General features: G+C 50.6%; 1 long non-coding RNA gene and 1 pseudogene across 1 annotated transcript; one reads left to right on the forward strand and one right to left on the reverse strand.

Moving 5' to 3' along the window:
* The window catches only part of LOC136570611 (uncharacterized), a 708,931-nt pseudogene that overhangs the window by 112,535 nt on the left and 578,073 nt on the right, over nt 1-18,323 (forward strand).
* On the reverse strand, nt 9,988-11,791 carry LOC136570700 (uncharacterized). Its single transcript, XR_010785556.1, has 2 exons — nt 11,688-11,791; nt 9,988-10,928 (listed from the first exon to the last, which is right to left on the reverse strand). It is a non-coding gene; the product is annotated as an uncharacterized lncRNA (long non-coding RNA).

The raw sequence follows: 18,323 nt of genomic DNA on the forward strand, positions 1-18,323 counted from the left end.
TCACTCTCCCCCTGTTTGATGGTCGACCATGGTGTCGGTCTGTCCACAACCCTGGATGCGGCGCGTATAGCTTCTCTGGCCGCCCGGGAAGTCGCCCTGACTTCCTCAATCCGAAGCTGCGCAGCTTGTTGCTGGGGTGTGGCTACTTCTTCATGCTTCCCCAACAACCTAGATAAACTCGACCCGTGGAGTGGCTGCCCTTCCCCCGCTGTCTGAGCGAGCATGGTTGCACAATGATCTGTCCATTCCTGTTTAAATATTATCAAACCCGCCCCATCAAAAAGCATACAGCTTATTTGCACTATATCAAAAGGGAGTAAATCATCATTGCTAAAAAGACCGTCCACGAGAGTGGAAACCACCCCTGAGTTAATTCCTTTTTCTGAAATAGCTTTTACTATTGTCTGGACGTCTTTGGAATTAACGGGAGTATATGTTCTTTGCTGGTTCCCCTGGGGTCCTGTAATTCTCACCGGGAAGGCATGCACCGATGCTGCGGGTGCCCATCCCGCGCATTCGATTTTGATTTTACCCCAATCGGTGAGTTCGTATTGGGGCTGGTTCCCGGCTGTGTTAAAAGTTTTATTTGGTTTCGTCCGAAACCGCATTGATTCTGTTTTCTCTGCTTCCGAGTCGCTGCTGGACTTGGTGGGCTCTGCAGGGCAGTCTGAGGAGCTGTGATTCCCTTCAGAGTCGGAAGTCGACTGCCAATATACTTCCGGTTTCTGCTGCCGTTTTGTTCGGCTTTGGCCCCACTCCTCCCCTCGGGGGTGGTGCCGTTCCGCCCCCTGGGCTCGCCCTGCCTCCCGCAGGGAGGGATCTCTCCCATATATGGTGGCATCAGTGGGCACGGCTCCCGAGCGAGTGTTTGCCCTCTGTCGCACCCCCACGCATGCGCGTCTGCTGGGATCCACGGCTCCCGGCTAGGCATGGGCTCAGCGCTGGTTTCCCGCGCATACGTGTCCGCAGCTGGCCGCGTTTCCGGGTTCTTCCCGCCGCGGGCTGACGGGCTCCACCCCTCTTCCCAGCCACCCGCGCCATATTCAAACGGGTATGGCGGCGGATCCCCTCCGCCGCCCGCCCGCGCGCCTGCTTTCTCGATATTTCGGGCTTCTGCCGCCAATCCCTCCCAAAAGGACCGCGCGCGTCCCTCCGCTTCTTGCGCTAAGTCGGCTATCGGCAGGGAAGGGATAGGCGAGGGGTCCGCGGGCACCCCGGGGGTCTCCGGAGGTGGTCTGGGCCCCGGCGGGTCCCCCGAAAGGGTCATGGGGTCCCCCGGGGGCTCTGGGGGCTCTGGGCTAGGGGAGGGATAGGGTGTGCCCGGCCCCCGCGTCTCCCCGCTTTCAATCGGGTCGCCACCAGGAGGGGTTCGTGCCATCGCGCCCTCCCCCAGCTGTGGCGTGATTAACAGACAGGAACGCGCAGCGTTCCACGTCTCCCGTTCTTCTAATGCTTTGCGTAGGGCTGCTTCTGCCTTCCCCACGCTTTCAGGCTTTTGCTGCTGCCCGTGGCTTTTGTGTCCTCTGCTAACGCAACAGTGCATTTCTTCCACGCCTCAGAATGCAATATATCTATGGGTCGGTCAATGACCCCAAGCTCGAGGAGTCTCGTTAAAGCGAGATTAAAATTCCTGAGCTCACATTTGATTCCCCATTGCATATGTATCGAACTTACGACCTTTGCTATCGCTTCCATACGAATCGCGGGTCTCGAGGCATCCCCCTGCTTCGCCACAGTCGTTCCAGCGCTGTGGACGCTGTCCCCTGGCCAGGAGTATCCCCGTCGCCCGGACATGTCGTCGTCCCGGGTTTCGGCACCACTATGTTACCTTCTTGTGAAGGCCGCGATGACCTGGTATCGGAGTCCAGCACTGCGATCTCCTCCTTGGGATCCCTCGGGGCCAATAACGGACGCTGACACCAATGTGGTGGACGGTTAAAGGCCTTTATTGAAGGGTCTCAAGGGTATTTATGGACTAAGGGGTTTCTCTACGTCAGAAAAGGGTTTGGCTATACTTTCTAGGGTTAGTATGGAGTGGAAAGTTACTGGCATCCATAGGTTAGGGGGGCTACACGTTTGGCTACATTCCAAGGGTGATCCTTATCTATGGGGAGAGGGGGCAGAAGGATTCCTGTAATTTTCTGTCACAGCCTGAAATCTTCCGAACGCCTGTCCCTTGCCTACCAGAAGCGATCAAATCCCTTCCCAGTAAATCATGATAACAAATTGGAGCAAATAAAATTCATTCATTTCAAATCCATCTCCAAAATCTGCTAACAGTGGTTGAATAAAACCATACATCTTTCCCACTTATCCCCTCACTAATCAAACATATTTTTAGTATTTTTCCCCCTTAGGTCTAAGATTCAGAGTGCATTGAGAGGCCCCTGTGTCCATCAGGAGAGGCCTCTTCTCAATGCAGACCGAGCTGAATGTTCTCAAGGGCTCCAGTGTGGAGGGTCCCTGGTGTGATGGGAGCTGTGACAGCCCTGCCAATCCATGTCCATCAAGGGGTGGACTTGCTGGTCCTGAGGGTGCTGCTGTCTGTGCTTGCAGTGTCCTTGTGCCCTGCAGCTGGAGCCCTGATTCCTTGCCAGGGGCTGTTTGGGTGGGCCGTCCCCTGCCAAGGAGGGCAATGCCTCTGCTGGGTGCTTGTGGCCGAGCCCGTGCCCTGGGTGCTGGGGCCCCCTTGGGCCCTGGGGCTGATCCCTCAGGGGCTGTAGGAGCTCTGCCCTGGCCTTTGCCTTCAGCTTGGCCTTTTGCTGCTCCCTTCTTGCATTCATCTGCTGTGCCTTTGTGCCCAAGTGCTGCAGGGCCTTCTTCTGCCCTTCCTGCAGCCCCCCTCAGTGCCTGTGGGTGCTTGTCTTGCTTTACAAGACAGGTGTCTGCTTGGGAAGGCAGAAAAAGCCTCTCTTGGAATGGAGAATGCAAACCCTCTCCCTCCTAATTTTTAGAATAGTGAAATCAAGGGTCTCTCAGGCAAAGCTATGGGAATAGGAATACCAGTTCTTTACTAGTGTGTAAATAAAGCAAACAAACAACACCAGCTCCGGCAGTGACAACAAACAGAGCCCGGAGCCAGTCCCGGCCTTTCGGCTGCGGCGCTTTCCCCTTGGGTGCAGTTCCGGGCACGGCCGGCAGGGGCGCTGGTGGCTCCCGCGGGGCAGGGCAGCGCATCCCTGCCATGGGAACCTCTCTTAACGGAAATAGAGCAATCCCTTCATCTAACTCTTTCACTTTTTTACCTTCTCTAGCCTTTCTCCTGTGTTTTGGGAAAGGATTTGGAGAGGGCTGCCTTTTAACTGAGCTCCTCGTGTTTTGATAAGGTGCTTCCTGTAGAGAGAGAGAGTTTCCCTGAACAGCCGGAGCTGTGGTTACCAAGGGGACGTAACTCAGAGCAGGACGGGGTCAGGGGAGGATATCCCGCCGAGGCTCGGTGGGAGTGTGGGCAGGGTCTGCTGCCGGAATCGCCAGAGGGGGATCTTCCCGTGGAGACCGAGCCGGAGCGTGGGCAGCCCCCACATGGCTTATGGCGGCTGATCTGGCAGCTCCCGGCAGAGAAAAGGCAGGTGGGAGACCCCGGCAGCAGCGGCGGTGCCCAGCGCAGCTGGCACGGGCAGGGCAGCCGGGGATGGGATGGCTGGGACCCGCCCTCGGTGCGGTCGGCACGGTGACCTCGGCTCACGCGGCAGGACAGAGCAACCCCCATCTTCCCCAGCATGGCCGGCAGAGCGGCCGCGGGCCGGGCAGTGGGAGCAGGGCACACAAATTCACCGCCAGCGCCGGGGCAGGTGGAGCTGCCCTGGGCAGTGAGCCCGCACCTGGGATGGAAACCGGGGCAGGCGGAGCTGAGGCGGGCAGCGAGCCGGGACCCGGGACAGGCGCCTCGGCCACGAACGGAGGGGGCAAGAGCTGCAAAGGATCCCACTCTCTTTCTGATTTTTCCTCTTGTTCCCCTCCCTTTCATTTCTCCTTTTTCTTTTCCTGTTTCTTCTCGGGTGTTTCTGATACTTTAAAGATTTTTATTCTCCTAAAATCTCCTGTCTAACATATGGCATATTCTCTTTCTTCTAGATTAAATGGGTGTTTTTACAAATAAATCCAGAACCTAACAAATCTAAACTTCTGCTTGGATTCTTTCAATTGGTCAGTGAGCTAACTCACAACCTCCTAATGTACATAACTTTTTCAGCTCCGTTTTCTGCTGCATCCTTAGCTTTGTGATGTGCCCCCAGTTTGCCCAGTTTGCCTCTCCTTTGGCCCGGGCCGGGTTCCCCCCGCCCGCAGCGGCTGGGAGCAGCCGAGAGCCCCGCGCTGCCCATCCCGACCTGTCCCGGCTCCATCCCTGCTCCTGCCGCGGGCTGCGAGGGCTGCGGGAACGGGGCACCGAGGGTGTGGCTGCTGCTGGGGGAGGAGGAGGAGGCAGGGAAGGGCAGGGATGGAAGAGGAGAAGGAGGTGGACATAAGAAAGAGGAGGAGGAGGAGGGAGGGGGAATGGAAGGGGAGGAGCAGGAGGAAGAGGAAGAGGAGGGCCAAAGGCGGATTGAGGCTGAGCTGAGGGAGCCAGGCCGTCGATCCCTGCCTGAATTCGCAGCCCCCACCTGTGGGATCATCGCCCCCCCATGGCTCCGGTGAGCGGGGAGGGGGAGCTCGGCCCGGATATCCCGGGGGGTCCCTGGGTTGGGGTTTTGGGGGATGTTTGGAGAATGAAGAAGTCCAAGGCTGAGCGGAAAAGGCCCCTTGGGGGGACATGGGGGGGTGGCGGTGGCGGCTGCCGGCAGAGGCAGCCTGGAGGAGCAGAGCCCTGTGTGCCCCAGGAGCCCAAAGTGGGGAGCCCAGAGAGGGGGGAGCGCCGCCATTGGCGGGAGCCTCAAGAGCCTGGAGAGGGGCAGGGGGGACTCCTTGGAGCCACTGCAGCCCAGAGCAGAGAATGAGGGGAGAAGGGAGCCCGGGAGCCCAAACAGCCCCGGCATCCCGAAATGGGGAGAGCAAAGCGGGGGGAGCTTTTGGCATTGCTGGGACTGGCAGCAGCCTGGGCAGGGTGGGCACTGAGGAGAAGGGGGACCCCCAATCCAAGCGTGACCCCAGCAGCTGGGACAGGGGGGGACCCCAGAACTCGAGAGGGGAGGGACCAGAGACGGGGAACTCCTGGGAGGCTTTTTCAGGGCTGAATCTTGGTGTTTGGGAGGTTTTTCTGGAGCCCAGATGGCCGGTGACTTGTAGAGATGGACTCGGGCAGAGGGACCTTCAAATTCAACGTGCTCATCCCTTGTTTTCCCCAAACCAGGATTTCCCACTGCCAGCTCCTGGGAGGCTGCAAGGAAGAGGAAGATGCCCTGGGACACTGAGGCAGGTGAGGAGGAAGTCAGTGTCTCTGGAATGCTTAAAATCACAGGGTTTTGGAAAAGCTCCAAAAGACAAGCCTCAGAGACAGTAGAACTGATTAGAGCTTTGCAGCAACCATAAGATTGGTGAGTAGAAAAATTGTAGTAGAATTATAAAGTAGGGAGAAATAGAACAATGGTCTGTGCATTAATACTTATCTAGAATAACTCCCTAACCTGCAGAAAAGTATATCTAGCAAGATATTAGGAAGTTCCAAGCTTAATAATGGAGCTCTGTGCATTGTGTTTTAAGGCTTACAAGCAGGTATTTGAAATAAGGGAGCATTGTTTTAACCGTCAATGTGCTTATAGTGCTTGGATAGAACTACTGTCAGTATGCCTTTGCTTTGCGTGATTGGTCAAAAACCTTTTAAAGTAAGTTTTAACATGAAGTTCTTTGTCTGCTACCTGTGATGTGAGCTACTGGCATCTTCCCATTGTCATAACCAAGTAATGAGACTGGTGCTGGGAAATAAAACAGCTCGGGACACGTCCCTAGCAGTCCCGTCCTGTTTGTGATTTGTGCACAGCCCTGAGCTGGCGATGAGTGCCCCTTTCCCCTCTGTGCTGCTCCATCTCCCAGCCCAGCAGGGCCCCCGGCTGCAGCACAGCCCTGGGGGGATCTCCTTGCCCTTGCCTGTGGCACGGAGGCAAATCCCATGCCGTCCTTGTCCTTCCTCCCCCAGAGCAGGAGCTGAGCATGGAGAACAGGGAGGACAAATGCCCGCGGCAGAACCTGGTGGCAGAGGCCGTTTTGAGCGGCTCCACGGTGCAGGAAGCCAACGGGGAGGAAAAGCCCCGGAGCTGCCGCACGAGGAGGGGCTGCAAACGCAGATGGCGGGGATGTGAGGGGGAAAGAGCCAGCCTGGGCTGGGAAGGCGGCCGGAGATGGAGCCAGAGCTCGGAGCTGGTGCTCCATGAGCAGCTCCATGATGGGGAGAAGCCCTACAGTTGCGTGGAGTGTGGGAAGAGCTTCAGGTGCAGTTCCAACCTGATTGTGCACCAGAGGATCCACACTGGGGAACGGCCCTACGAGTGTGAAGAGTGTGGGAAGAGCTTCACCATGAGCTCCCACCTTATAAGGCACCAGAGGACCCACACTGGGGAAAAGCCCTACAAGTGTGGGGACTGTGGGAAGAGCTTTAGGTGGAGCTCCATCCTGATCAGCCACCACAGGATCCACACTGGAGAAAGCCCGTACAAGTGTTCCGAGTGTGGGATGTGCTTCAGCCACAGCTCCCACCTGATCAAGCACCAGAGGACCCACACTGGGGAGAGGCCCTATGAGTGTTCCAAGTGTGGGAAGAGATTTCTGACCAGCTCCCATCTCCTCCAGCACTATCAGAGTCACACAGAGGAGAGGCCCTTCCAATGCCCTGAGTGTGGGAAGGGATTCAAGTACAACTCCACCCTTGTCAAGCACCGGCGCATCCACACTGGGGAGAGGCCCTACGAGTGTCCCCAGTGTGGGAAGAGCTTCTCCAGGAGCTCTCACTTGACCCAACACCAACGGAGGCACCGGTAAGGGAAGCCCTGCGAGTGCCTCGAGTGCAGGCAGAGCTTCGTGCGCTGCTCCAGCTCCATCCCCCACTGGAGGAGGCACTTTGGGCACAGCCCTGGTCACTCACATTCCCTGTGATCCATGTTGGGAGCACACCTGGCTGCTTCTCCTTTTGGTTTGGCCTTAATTTTCCTCTGCTTCACCTTCATTCTTTAAAAACACCCCAGACTAGGTTAAATGAAGGAAATTGATTGAATATATCTGAAGTTCCATAATTTCTTAGTTGTTTTAGAGGGAATTTAGGATTTGGGGACAGGTTCTATGTGGAGCGCTGCTGTTTCTAAGAGGCAGGAATTTGATCTCACCCTTCTTGTGTTGCTAAGAGCTCCTCCCCTGACCCAAACCCCAACTCCGCCCTTGGGATACTCTATAAAAACTCCATGGCCCTGCCTTTGCCCTGTCTTTGGGGGACAAGAAATGGATTCCCAAAGGATCAGCCCTTTTCCCCCTGGATTCCCAGAGGATTCTGACTCTGTCACTCATTTTTTTGTTTGTACTACTGCATTTGTATTTTCAATTGTTCCTAATAAAGAACTGTATTTCTACTCCCATATCTTTGTCTGAGAGCCCCTTAATTTCAAAATTAATTCTAATTTTTATAGTTGTTTATCCTTATTGATAAGAATAATAGTAGTAATAATAACAATAGTAGTAGTAGTAATAATAATAATAATAATAGTAATAATTTTTTTTTCTCAAAGGGAGCGGGTTTACATTTTCCATTTCAGTGGAGGCTCCTGAAATGGGGAGACACCCCCAAGGACGGGCCATGTAAAATAGTTCCTGAAATATGTAAATTAGGTAATGGATATGTATAAGGCTCTAAGAATATGCAACAGGCTGATGGAATTAAAACCAGATTAATTAAGCGGTGTCCCCAAAAATAACTGGGGCATCTTGGTGGCCATAACAATCTTTGCTCGATGGTCCTGGTCTCCCGTGACATCAGCCTGTTGCATATTCATAGACCCTCATGCATATCCATAAACTCATTTACATATTCCAGGAACAAAATTGCCTTCATCACTTTTGGAGGTCCCACCCCCCTCCCAGCTCAATTTGGGGTGTCCCATCCCCCTCCCAGCTCTGTTTTGGGATCCCATTCCCCTCCCAGCTTACTTTAGGGGTCCCATACCCCTCCCACCTCGACTTGGGGGTCCCATCCTCCTCCCAGCTCAATTCTGGGGTCCCACCCCTGTCTTTTCTCCACCCTCCCCCCCCCCGTTTCCGATCGTTCCCCCAGTCCCCTCCCCCGTGTTTGGTTTTAGGATCTCCAGGCCCCTCCTTCTCCGTTTTGGGGTCCCGACCCCGTTTTGCATTAATTTGGGGTCCCCAGCCCATCCCCAGGGTCACCTTACCCCCCTCCCCAAATTGCGCTGCTGGCAACTGATGAGTCATCAGCGAGACACGCTCTGATTGGCTGGAAATTACCCCGCGCGGTCTGTGAGTGTTTACCGCAGTGAGAGGCCTTGGTCTGTGCCTGGCAACTGATGAGTCAGAGTCGGGCCGGGCGCTGATTGGCTGAAAATCGCTGAGCGGGGCCAGTGCTCTGAGTTTCTGCCCAGCGAGTGGATCGTCATCAGTGCTGCGCGTTCTGATTGGTAGGGATCTGTTTTGGAGTGGGGACGGGAGGAACTGGGGTTACTTGAGGTTTACTTGGGTTTATTTAGGGTTCTTTTGGGGTTTATTTGGGGTTATTTATGGACTATTTGGGGTTTATCTTGGGGTTTACTTGGGTCATTTCTGTTTATTTAGGGTTATTTTGAAGTATTTGGGGTTGTTTGGGCTTATTTGGGTTTATTTGGGCTTATTTGGAATTATTTGAGGTTCTTTGGGTTTATCTTGGTGTATATGGCATTTTTTTAGGTGTAATTGAAATCATTTGGGGTTTTATGGGTTTATTTGGGTGGGTTTTTTTTGTTTTTTGGGGTTATTTGGATTTGTTCGGGCTTATTTAGGGGATTTACGGTATTGTTTGGGTTTTTTGGGGGTTATCTGGGGTTTATTTCCAGTGCTTTGGGGTTTTTTGGGTTATTTGGGTCATGTGGGGTCAAAAAATCCGGGAATGTTTCTCCTGGAAAAATATGGGAATTTTTCAATAAAAATCTGAGAGTTTTTCTCCAAAAAACTGGAAATGTTCCCTTAAAAATCCCGGACTTTTCGCAGCCAATAGCGGCGCGCCCCGCCCCCAACCATCCAATCACCGCGCTTCATCTCCCAAAGTAACGAATCACGGTACACCCTGCCCCAAACCTACCAATCACCGCGAGTCTCCTCTCAGGAACACCGGCCTCCCCGTGCGCCCGATCCAACCAATCACTGCACGCCTCCCCTCAGACACACCCGCCTCTCACATGCCGAACCAACCAATCACCGCAGGTCCCCCTGCAGCTACTCCGGCCTCTTTCGAGCCGAACCAACCAATCACCGTGCCAAATCTCCCCTCAATCTCCCCTCGCCAAAGCCCGCCTCCCCCGCACCTCTTCTGTCAATCACCACGCCCTCTACGAAACCAACCAATCATCGGGCGTCTCCTCTCAGCATTTCCCGCCCTCCCCGCGCCGCTCCAGCCAATCAGAGCCGAGCCCGAAGCGGCACCCCCTGACCCCGGGGCCGGGCATGGAGCGGGCGCCCCCTCCCCCCTGCCGCCCCCCGGACCCCCTCAGGGACCCCCGGGAGCCGCCCCGGGCTCGGGCGGGTCCTGCGAGAGGCGCTGGAGAGAGCGGGGGAGGCGCTGGGAGAGGACGGGGGGCTCCGGGAGCTGCTGAGGAGGCGCAGGAACAGGTGAGGGGTCCTGGAGGAGTCATAGGGGGAATTTGGGGAGGGGTCTTGAGGACGTTTAGGGGGCATTTGGGGAGGATCTGGGGGGAACTTGAGGGGGTTTTAGCGGGGTCTCGGGGTGCTGTGGGGACTTTGGGGGGGAATTTAGGGAGGGGTCCTCGGGGGGTGTCACGATCCGTCCTCACAGACGGGTTTTGTGATGGTTCGTGGATTTGATCTCAGGGTGCAAAAAGAACCGACACGGTACAAGGGGGTTTGCAATGATAATCGAAACAAATGCACCTTTATTGAATGACCACAGCAAAATGCGAGAGAGGGATTAAGGGAGAGAAAAAGATAGAGGAAGAGAGAGACAAAAGAGAGAGAGAGGGAAAGAGGGGGATAGAGCTACCAAACGTAGAGACGAAGTCCTTTGGTCCAGTCCAGTCGAGGATCCGCCTGTTACGTCGGGGAGATCTCCAAGTCTCTGGCTAACTCAGAGGTTTTTATTATGATAACTCTATTGGAAATTGCCGGGGAGGGGGGAAACAGATACAATAAGGAATAGATGTAACAGGTAGTCCATGTTCTCAGCAGTAAACGAGAGCCATTGTGTTCTTGGTCCAGCGGTCACAACCTGCAGGCACACATCTCGCTTTGGTCAGCTTGCCTCCCCCACACACCTGCCCCGGGCTGGGGGTTTCAGTCCCAGTCCTTGGAAGGAGCAGAGGGGCCTTTTCACATGGGGGTTTCGTGTCTCAGTCCTTGATGGAGAGGCTCCTTACATCTCAGTCTGTCTGTCACGGTGGTTGTAAAACAGGTGAGGGTCTTCTGTGGGGGGACCACCCAGAACTCAGGAGAATCCAGCCAGGCCGAGAGGTGGGACAGCTCCCAAGGATGTTGTTGCACAAAGGGCACGGTGCTTCCTTCTTCTTCTCATTGGGCTCAGTGCAGCACACACCAAACAACACCTGTGCAAACAATGGCTCGGCAACGCTCTCAGGTCTCAGGCACATGACTTTCTCCTTTGGAGCCAGAGATTTAAGACAGGGGGGGTCTTCTCTTCAGTGGTCCCCAGTGATGATCGTGAGGCAGATGAGGGAAAATTCGGACAGACTCTCACACGACCCCGTGACTCACGATTGTCTTGAAGGGATCTTCATCAGCAGAACTCTGGAGTGTTGCTGATGGGTCTTTATGACTTGCTGTACATTGGTAGTATACTTGGAAATGTAGAGACAGTATGACAGAGAGAGAGAGAAAAGAGAGAGAGAGAAAAAGGAGGAAAAGAAAGGATAGGAAAAAGAGGGGAAAAAGGGAGACAATAAACAAACATACTTAATATTGATTATAACAGTATTATTTTCATAACAATTTACAAGTGGTTAATTAATTAAAATAGTATTATTTTTTTAACAATTCTCAAATTGGCAAAACAAATCACAAATAATTAAAAGCAAAAAGAAATAAACTAATCATAATACAAGCATTAACTTAAAAATGATTGTCTAAAATAATTCACTAAAAGTGGAAAATAATTTTCACAAAATCATAAATGAAAATCCAGGATTACTCTAAAACTCATATGCTTCATTCATAATTGCCTTGTGTCAAAGGCTTGGGGATGTCCACAGTGCATGGGACATCAGCCAAGTTGTGTGCATTAACTATAGACGTCAATCTTGTCAGCTGTTTCATGCTCCAATTCATAACGAATGGGACTGCTGATAAAATAAAACCAAGCAGGATTGGTATCAAAAGGATAACAATGGGATGACACAGACTGCTCAGGACACCCGTGGCAGTAGGAGACCACCTAAAAGAGTATCCCACCCCCTGTGCTGGGCATCTTTCTCCACCCTTTCCATGACACGGGGTATCTGTCTCACATTGTGATGAACAGTCACCAGGGCTTTCTGTGCGTTTTTCTCAATCTTCTCAAGGATTTCAACTAAGTCTCAATGGAGCAGCAGTTGTCTTACCAAAGTGAGATCCATCCCAATAGGCGTAGGCATCAGTTTGTGAATCAGTGTGTAGTTGGATTGCAATAGGTAGTGAGAGGTAACTGGAGCTTCATAAGAGAAATCCCATCCTGCAATCTTGGTAAAGTTACAAGCACAGAAATTTGAAAGATTTTTAGTATCTACTACCACGTTTTCTACAAATACAAATGACAAGCAGTTCTAAGCACATCTATTGCCTATGTATGTAAGGACTGTTTCAGAAGTCTTGTCAGGACAAATTCCAAAATGACAGATATTTTTTGCTCTGTGTCTAAACAAATGTCTTGAGCTATGATTGCATTTCTTTCACAGATGAGCCCTTGTTGTTCTCAGACAATACAAGATTCCAAATTAACAGTTTGCCATTTCTCACCAATTTGACGGGCCCATTCTCTATGGGATAGAGAACAGCTCCGCTGTAATTCAGTTCTAATGCTATAACAGGGAAAATCAAATGCTCTGAGGCATTGTGTATGGTTAACACAAAAGCTGTGGCTGTATTTGAAATGGGCTCATAGGTAAAATTCACCAGGTTCCACCAGGATTGGAATTCTCTTTCAAAGTCAGTGGCACTGTCCCAAATTATTTTCCGAATTTCAGTGGGAAAAGTGCCTTCTTCACCTTCTCTTATCATTGAGGCAGCAACTGACTGCATCCACAATTGTGCCTGGATACAGCTGAGAGCCAAAGAAACGTTATTTTGTGTAGCACCAAGTGCATCAATTATCAATTTGTGATCATTTACATTTACCTTTTCCCAAGCCAACCACAAACAACCCCCCTTCCCAGGCAGTGTACCTTTTTTCAGTATCTCTGAAACCACGGGAATAAAAACCAACAGGCTTTGTCAGACCCTCAGGACCCCGCTGCCATATATGAACGGAAAGCTGTGAGGAGGCAAATCCGTATTCCACCTGAAAGGGATCTGTGGGATGGACAGGGTCCAGTGCTTGGTGAGCTGTCACTTCAAAAATCTGTAATTGCAATGTTTCCTCCTGAAAAGAAGTCCAATCCCATTTTATTCTTTTTCTCAGCAAGTCATAAAGGGGAGCAAAAGGGTCATTCTGGTTACTGAGAGGTTTATCTGGTCTTTCTATAGGAGACATAGCTACTGTGGTTTTCTGATGGAGAATTGCTGTAGGTTTAAGTGTTCCTGGAAGCCCTTGAATGAGAGCTCATATTTTCAGGCTTTACAGGTGATTGCATTGGTGACTCAAAACCAGGAATTTGTTGGATCGGCGGAAGAAATGCGGCACACAATATGCGTGATCAGCAAGTCTTGAACTTTATTGATAGTTCACACATATTTATATTGGTGTTAATGAGGCTTATACATTGCAAAGCTGAGCTCCACCTCCACGTGCCCTGGGGACACCCCCACGCCACCCAAACTGCCCCAGCTTGCAGGCAAGACCTTGCCCCAAGTGTTGAAGACACAGCCCAGCAGGAACTTTAGCAACGGCCCAAACAAGAAGCAGCTGCTCCTCTGCTCTGCCCGCTCAGGGCAGCAGAATGAGCCCCCACGGCTGCCACCGCAGCTGAGCAGGAAGGGCACCGGGGCCTTCCACAGGCCCTGCCACGGCCTCTTTGGGACCAGTCCCGGTGCTGGGTGGCCGGCACGGTCGCAGGGGCGTGACACGGACACCGGACGTGTGGCTGTCTTGGTTTGGAAAGACAGGAGTCTGCTAAGGAAGGCAGGAGCCTCCCCTGAAATGGAGAATGTAAACCCTCCCCACCCTTCCTGACTGCTATAAACTTTAAATTTAGGGGCTCTCAGGCAAAAATATGGGAGCAGGAAATAACAGTTCTTTAATAGGGAAGGAAAAAATAAAAGGATAAAGTAAAGCATGCAGTACACTAGAACAACACTGACAGAGTCAGAACCCAACCTGACACCCTGTGGGTCAGGGTGTGGTAGCAGTGCAATTGGAAATGTGGCTGCAGCCCTCCTGAAGTGTCAGGGGTGGTTCTGTTGGAGCAGGGGGGGTCCTGTAGAGAAGGATGTGTTCTTCCTCGGAAGATCCAGTGGAAGAAGAGGCAGCTGCTGTTCCTCTGGGGAATCCAGTGGAGAAAGCCGTGCTGGTGTCTCAAAAACCTCTGGATTATATCTGGGTAGCAATGCTTGGCTCCTCCCTCTGGGCGGAGCATCTCCCAATGGGATGTTACAGTTCTTATCAGTCATGCAGTGACATTCAATAGTCTGTTATCAACAGATGTCCCCTCCCGAGGGAGGAGTGAATGTGGCACTCAAAGAGAGAGATAAGGCAAACTGCCCACTTGACAAAGATAATCTGCCATACAGATGGTCATGGAAAACATCTTGCATTGCAATCTGGAACAGCATCTATGACAAACTCCCCTCTTATTCTTTATAAAACATTTAGCTTGAGCAATGTTTCTTATGCTTTGGACTACGCTGATAATTAGCTGAATAAAACAAGGAATCAAACAAGGAAGAAATATCCAAACAGCTGTAACACATAAAAGGAAGAAGCCTAATTTCTTCCACCATTCTATACATGATCTCACCAGCTAGTTTTTTTAACATTGGTTCCCAATTTTGGATCAGTATGTGGGCTATTTTTCATTGTGGTCATCTATTTTAATATATCTACACCTGATAGATTAAATTTTCCACAAACACTCCCTTCTTTAGCCAATAGAGAGTCTAAAGCCAATCTGTTCTGATACATTATGGGTTTTGTTTGGCTTTGTTGACTTGATATTAATTCTAATCCCCATCTGGTTATGTTTGTTATTATCTCTACAACTGTTTGGAATCTTATAATATGATTCAGCTTATTAATTGGGGCTGATACAGAGTCAGATTGCTGTGCTGGTTTTCCCTTTTTGTTTACTGATTGTTCTTTTACCAAATCTTGGACTCTACCCTTAAAGGCAAATGTGAAACAAATCCATCTCTCCCCTTTTGGACATTCACTTCCCAATATATTCTCACTTTTTCCTAAGTTTCTAGCAATGCAATATTTTCCCCATTTTGCCTACAGGTACTTAATTTGGATGGGTCATAGCAGTGACTGCTGACATGGGTGTGTGTAATAAAAGAGGAACTTTGATTTCTTTCCCTGTAATGCTTTTGATAGCATTTGTGACACGATTTTGCTGGTATCCCTTAAGGGAAAAGACAGAAGATGAGTGACAGAAAAAGGAATAACAGAGGTCTGGCATGGCTTATACCCCCACCTGCCATGCCTATGGGGTTGCTGCCCATAGCAGGTGTATTTGATCTTCTCGGTGGCGAGCACAGCGGCCAATCCAGTCTTGCCCTCTTCTCTTTGTCACTCCCTTTTTGCTAATTTCCAGGCAAATCATTTTTGACACTCTGTAATTGTGGTTTCCCACTGTTCCTCAGGTATCTCCCACTCAACAGGCACTAATAACTCCCATCCACAAAACAAAGTTATTATTTCAGTTGTTCTGAGTTCTATCTGGATAGGGGATAGATTTGGTGCTCGACACTTCCTGCAACATGAGCATCGATTGTGTAGACTACAATACCAATTTTCCCCACAATTTAAACATTTACATTTAACTCAGCATTATAACCCAGCATATCTGATATTAGGATGAAGCAAACAGGGTATATGGGATGGCCCTGATGGAAGTTGTAATTCCTCCTCCTCTTTGCAGAAGTTACAGGCTAAGGCCAGAACATGAGAATTCTCTGACCGAAATAGTCCTGATGCTCCTGTTTGGAGTGGAAGTATTCCTCCCCAAATTGGATATCTGACATGTCTCAGAACTTGTCCAGATGGCACTTGAAACCACTGATATAACCTTGGCCTTGTTTCTCAGTTAGCTGTGATTCTTTGTACATTCCTTGGATCATTTGGGTCGTTGCAGTTCGTTACCACCCAGTCCCAACTTAGGAGCCAATTTGGTATCACCCGGTTTAAATGTGCTAGTCCACTCCTCAGGTTCCTGCACAGCTCCTTTGATTCTGCTGGCCTGGATCCACTCTCTTTTCCCTTGGCTTGGATTGCTGCCTCATTTGTCAGTAGTACCTGAAAAGGACTTCTCAATAGCACAGAACAGTGACTGGAGGAAAGGCAACTCTACATCAGGATTTGCCATTAGCATTCTTCAAAACTTCCTGGGTTTAGCAACAAGTTGGGTTTTTTGGGTTTTTTTGGCCACAGCTGCTTGTTCCTCTTGTACCCAGCTGAGTCTTCAGCTGCGCTAGGCTGTTCAGCTCTTGGGATCACATAAAGGACAGTTCTCCTAGAGAAAAAGGGACTTGCCATGCTTAGGATGCTTCCCTTTCTTTCTAAGGCAGGAAGCCTTAACAGCACTGAAGGGAAAACTCAGAGGCAAATTCCTCTTCTTGTGAGCCACAATTAGTAAAACAAAAAAACCACCCAAAACCAAAGAAAACCAAACCAAACAAACCAAACAACCAAAAAAATAAACAAAAAAAAGAGAGCCAGGCCAGTCTTAACATCTATTGCCTTTTATCGTCTGAGCATTATTTAGCTGTTCAGCCTTCACAGATCCATTCTTCTAACACCTTCTCAGAACAACCCCCCCACCCCATCCTATCGGCAAAAAAAGAAGGAAGAATAAAAGAATCTTGCTTTAAGAGAACAAAAATAACTTGGTGAGCTTTTGAGAATTAACGAGAGATCAAGGCTATCTCTGCTTTGGTCTTATCGCTTATTCTCATGCCACCCCCTCTTCTCTCTCTCTTCACTCATAGCAGGGCCCCTGTGGGGACCTTGGGGATGTGCCTCGCCCCCCTTTCGCCCCTTTTCTCTCTCTCTCTTCACCCACCTACTGGGGCTGAGGCTGCCGCCCTGCACTGGGACCCCAGCAGGCTGGGAGCCACCCCCGGGCAGCTCCGTCCCTGCGGCAGCCGCGCTCCTCAGCAGCAAACTGTGCAAACCGTGCCCAGCGCTGCTGCCGGGCTGCTGAGCGTGTGCAGCAACCCCGCGCCCTCCGAGACCCCGGCACCACCAAGCAGCTGCCGAGCCCCAGCGGCGCCCACACAAACCCGCGCCCCGCGCCGCCTCCACCGGGGGGCAAACGCTGGAAGTTGTCACGCGGGGCCGCCCCCATGGATCAGCCCCTGCCGCAGCCCCGAGACTCTGCCGCCCGCACAAGAGCGGTCAAACACCCACAGCCTCAACACCCCTCACCCTGGCTGCCCAGGGATTCTTTTTCTTTAATAAGCATTTGGATGAACCATCAACATATATCTTTTCCCCCTCTAGGAGGGCTTGTTCTGCTACATCCTCCTGAACTTCAGCTTGGTATTGCACAATTTCTGAACAATCATGTGTTAAGGTACCTTTTTGTTTGCCAAAAAAAATTGAGCTGGATTCAAACTTTTTTTTACTTCTAGTGTTAAGTTATCATTATTTCACATTTTTACATCTTAGAGTCTACTAACCATTTCTTCCCCAGCATTTTATTTTTTTTTTTTCCTTTTTGATTTTAACATATTTTGGACCGCATGAGGTGTACACACCACTATTTTATTTCTAAGAGTTTGTCCACAGCCTTTTCTTCTTCTGGTATTGCCTCTATTCCCAGCTGGATTTGTAAGTCTTTTCCAAAGAAGTTGACACCTGCTCCAGGAACTAAGAAGACATCTCCTACCCCCATTCTGGCTTCCCCTTTAATGACTACATTTTTAATGACAGAGATATTAAACCCTTCTCTTTTGTTGATGGTTGTGATTGTGGTTTTGTGTGTCCCCTCTCTGCTTGGATTTTTGCTAAGGGCCCTGCAAAAATCCATAGCAGCTGCATTTACAGTCCAAAAACAAAAAGGGGGAATTGTGAAAGGGACTAACAGCGGCCTGTTAGCTAAAGGAGCAAAAAGAAACTGAGAAGTAAGAAGAAGCTGATAAGGAGCTCTCTCCAAGGCTGTAACCAAGGAGAGAAGAAAGATAAGAGAACCTTGCAGCTGGACGAAGCATTTTTAGAAAGTTAGTTGTGTCACTGTAACTTTTCGCCAATAGTGTTATGTTGACTTATTGTGGCCAATAGTAAAGATAGAAGAAGCATAAACAATTGGAAAGTGTATAAAAGTCAGCCATGTTCAATAATAAAGTGTTGCCATCTGAGACTGCTTGTGGTCTCTGCTTTATGTCGTGACCACCTCGACAGCGACACTTCCCCTCTGCCCCGACGTGATAAGAACAGAGTCGGTGGGGGCCCATACGGGGTCCTAGCAACTGGCAACCGTGACCCACTGGGACGTAGTGGGGGAGGCGGCGTTGGTGCAGCTGAGAGGGGCAGGTGGAAGCCACAGGGAGGTCCGGACCTGATTTCCTCCTATCAAGACACCTGGAAGTAGGTGAGCCACCAACTAGTAATAATGGGACATAATTTATCTAAAGAGGAAGAAAATGTTCTGGCTACACGGAAAGTTTTGTTAAGGAATAACGGAATTAATACTTCAGACTATGCCCTTCGAAATATATTGCTGTGGGCTAAATCACAGGATTTTGGCACTGATCCCAACACAGCTTTTAGTGTTAAGGCATGGAAAAAAGTCAGGGACAGACTGTGGGAAGTCATCCAAGCAGGAGATAAAACGGTTGTCGATCTAGCAGTTACTTGGGAACAGCTCTTTGAGGCATTAAAGGAA

Source organism: Molothrus aeneus, unplaced genomic scaffold (genome assembly GCF_037042795.1).
Source record: "Molothrus aeneus isolate 106 unplaced genomic scaffold, BPBGC_Maene_1.0 scaffold_35, whole genome shotgun sequence".
NCBI classification, from domain to species: Eukaryota; Metazoa; Chordata; class Aves; order Passeriformes; family Icteridae; genus Molothrus; species Molothrus aeneus.